This window comes from Spea bombifrons, chromosome 3 (assembly GCF_027358695.1).
Source record: "Spea bombifrons isolate aSpeBom1 chromosome 3, aSpeBom1.2.pri, whole genome shotgun sequence".
NCBI classification, from domain to species: domain Eukaryota; kingdom Metazoa; phylum Chordata; class Amphibia; order Anura; family Pelobatidae; genus Spea; species Spea bombifrons.
In genome coordinates, this window is record NC_071089.1 from 123,564,055 (window position 1) to 123,566,554 (window position 2,500).

The 2,500-nt window shown below is 50.0% G+C and overlaps 6 non-coding genes and 2 pseudogenes across 6 annotated transcripts in view; all 8 read right to left on the minus strand.

Annotated features, from left to right (window-relative positions):
* LOC128486945 (5S ribosomal RNA) lies at positions 1–119 on the minus strand. Its single transcript, XR_008353211.1, has one exon. It is a non-coding gene; the product is annotated as a 5S ribosomal RNA (ribosomal RNA).
* A 221-nt stretch (positions 120–340) lies between these two features.
* Positions 341–459, minus strand: LOC128486621 (5S ribosomal RNA). Its single transcript, XR_008352908.1, has one exon. It is a non-coding gene; the product is annotated as a 5S ribosomal RNA (ribosomal RNA).
* A 224-nt stretch (positions 460–683) lies between these two features.
* LOC128487289 (uncharacterized) lies at positions 684–792 on the minus strand (annotated as a pseudogene).
* Positions 793–1,107: 315 nt separating this feature from the next.
* Positions 1,108–1,226, minus strand: LOC128485024 (5S ribosomal RNA). The gene has a single exon (XR_008351381.1). It is a non-coding gene; the product is annotated as a 5S ribosomal RNA (ribosomal RNA).
* A 216-nt stretch (positions 1,227–1,442) lies between these two features.
* Positions 1,443–1,551, minus strand: LOC128487290 (uncharacterized; annotated as a pseudogene).
* A 272-nt stretch (positions 1,552–1,823) lies between these two features.
* Positions 1,824–1,942, minus strand: LOC128485121 (5S ribosomal RNA). Its single transcript, XR_008351472.1, has one exon. It is a non-coding gene; the product is annotated as a 5S ribosomal RNA (ribosomal RNA).
* A 215-nt stretch (positions 1,943–2,157) lies between these two features.
* On the minus strand, positions 2,158–2,276 carry LOC128488366 (5S ribosomal RNA). Its single transcript, XR_008353782.1, has one exon. It is a non-coding gene; the product is annotated as a 5S ribosomal RNA (ribosomal RNA).
* Positions 2,277–2,491: 215 nt separating this feature from the next.
* LOC128485495 (5S ribosomal RNA) overlaps positions 2,492–2,500 on the minus strand; it is a 119-nt gene continuing 110 nt past the window's right edge. The window contains exon 1 of the ribosomal RNA XR_008351827.1: positions 2,492–2,500. This exon is cut by the window's right edge and continues 110 nt beyond it. This is a non-coding gene — a ribosomal RNA (5S ribosomal RNA).

Here is a 2,500-nt window from a genome sequence, read left to right on the forward strand (position 1 = left end):
AGCCTACAACACCTGGTATTCCCAGGCGGTCTCCCATCCAGGTACTATCCAGGCCCAACCCTGCTTAGCTTCCGAGATCAGATAAGATCAAGCACTTTCAGGGTGGTATGGCGGCAGGTGTGAAAGCTTTTTATTTTACTTCTCTTATTCTGTTGCTGTTGCTGCTGCTGCTGCTGCTGCTGCTGCTGCTGCTGCTGCTGCTTGTCGTCAGACAGAAAGAATTATAAGCCCTGGGACAGGACAGAGAAGGTGAGAAGGTTCAAATAAGGGTTTAAAGCTTTGATGATGAGCAAGAAACACATGGCAAAAAGCTCTCCCCGGACTGTGAGAAAAAATTAAAAGCCTACAACACCTGGTATTCCCAGGCGGTCTCCCATCCAGGTACTAACCAGGCCCAACCCTGCTTAGCTTCCGAGATCAGACGAGATATGGCGCTTTCAGGGTGGTATGGTCGCAGGTGTGAAAGTTTTTTATTTTACTTCTCTTATTCTGTTGCTGCTGCTGCTGCTGCTGCTGCTGCTGCTGCTGCTGCTGCTGCTGCTGCTTGTCGTCAGACAAAAAGAATTATAAGCCCTGGGACAGGACAGAGAAGGTGAGAAGGTTCAAATAAGGGTTTAAAGCTTTGATGATGAGCAAGAAACACATGGCAAAAAGCTCTCCCCGGACTGTGAGAAAAAATTAAAAGCCTACAACACCTGGTATTCCCAGGCGGTCTCCCATCCAGGTACTAACCAGGCCCAACCCTGCTTAGCTTCCGAGATCAGGCGCTTTCAGGGTGGTATGGCCGCAGGTGTGAAAGTTTTTTATTTTACTTCGCTGCTGCTGCTGCTGCTGCTGCTGCTGCTGCTGCTGCTGCTGCTGCTGCTGCTGCTGCTGCTGCTGCTGCTGCTGCTGCTGCTGCTGCTGCTGCTGCTGCTGCTGCTGCTGCTGCTGCTGCTGCTGCTGCTGCTGCTGCTGCTGCTGCTGCTGCTTGTCGTGAGACAGAAAGAATTATAAGCCCTGGGACAGGACAGAGAAGGTGAGAAGGTTCAAATAAGGGTTTAAAGCTTTGATGATGAGCAAGAAACACATGGCAAAAAGCTCTCCCCGGACTGTGAGAAAAGAAAAAGCCTACAACACCTGGTATTCCCAGGCGGTCTCCCATCCAGGTACTCACCAGGCCCAACCCTGCTTAGCTTCCGAGATCAGACGAGATCGGGCGCTTTCAGGGTGGTATGGCCGCAGGTGTGAAAGTTTTTTATTTTACTTCTCTTATTCTGTTGCTGTTGCTGCTGCTGCTGCTGCTGCTGCTGCTGCTGCTGCTGCTTGTCGTCAGACAGAAAGAATTATAAGCCCTGGGACAGGACAGAGAAGGTGAGAAGGTTCAAATAAGGGTTTAAAGCTTTGATGATGAGCAAGAAACACATGGCAAAAAGCTCTCCCCGGACTGTGAGAAAAGAAAAAGCCTACAACACCTGGTATTCCCAGGCGGTCTCCCATCCAGGTACTAACCAGGCCCAACCCTGCTTAGCTTCCGAGATCAGGCGCTTTCAGGGTGGTATGGCCGCAGGTGTGAAAGCTCTTTATTTTACTTTTCTTATTCTGTTGCTGCTGCTGCTGCTGCTGCTGCTGCTGCTGCTGCTGCTGCTGCTGCTGCTGCTGCTGCTGCTGCTGCTGCTGCTGCTGCTGCTGCTGCTGCTGCTGCTTGTCGTCAGACAGAAAGAATTATAAGCCCTGGGACAGGACAGAGAAGGTGAGAAGGTTCAAATAAGGGTTTAAAGCTTTGATGATGAGCAAGAAACACATGGCAAAAAGCTCTCCCCGGACTGTGAGAAAAAATTAAAAGCCTGCAACACCTGGTATTCCCAGGCGGTCTCCCATCCAGGTACTAACCAGGCCCAACCCTGCTTAGCTTCCGAGATCAGACGAGATCGGGCGCTTTCAGGGTGATACGGCTGCAGGTGTGAAAGTTTTTTATTTTACTTCTCTTACTCTGTTGCTGCTGCTGCTGCTGCTGCTGCTGCTGCTGCTGCTGCTGCTTGTCGTCAGACAAAAAGAATTATAAGCCCTGGGACAGGACAGAGAAGGTGAGAAGGTTCAAATAAGGGTTTAAAGCTTTGATGATGAGCAAGAAACACATGGCAAAAAGCTCTCCCCGGACTGTGAGAAAAAATTAAAAGCCTACAACACCTGGTATTCCCAGGCGGTCTCCCATCCAGGTACTAACCAGGCCCAACCCTGCTTAGCTTCCGAGATCAGACGAGATCGGGCGCTTTCAGGGTGGTATGGCCGCAGGTGTGAAAGTTTTTTATTTTACTTCTCTTATTCTGCTGCTGCTGCTGCTGCTGCTGCTGCTGCTGCTGCTGCTGCTGCTTGTCGTCAGACAGAAAGAATTATAAGCCCTGGGACAGGACAGAGAAGGTGAGAAGGTTCAAATAAGGGTTTAAAGCTTTGATGATGAGCAAGAAACACATGGCAAAAAGCTCTCCCCGGACTGTGAGAAAAAATTAAAAGCCTACAA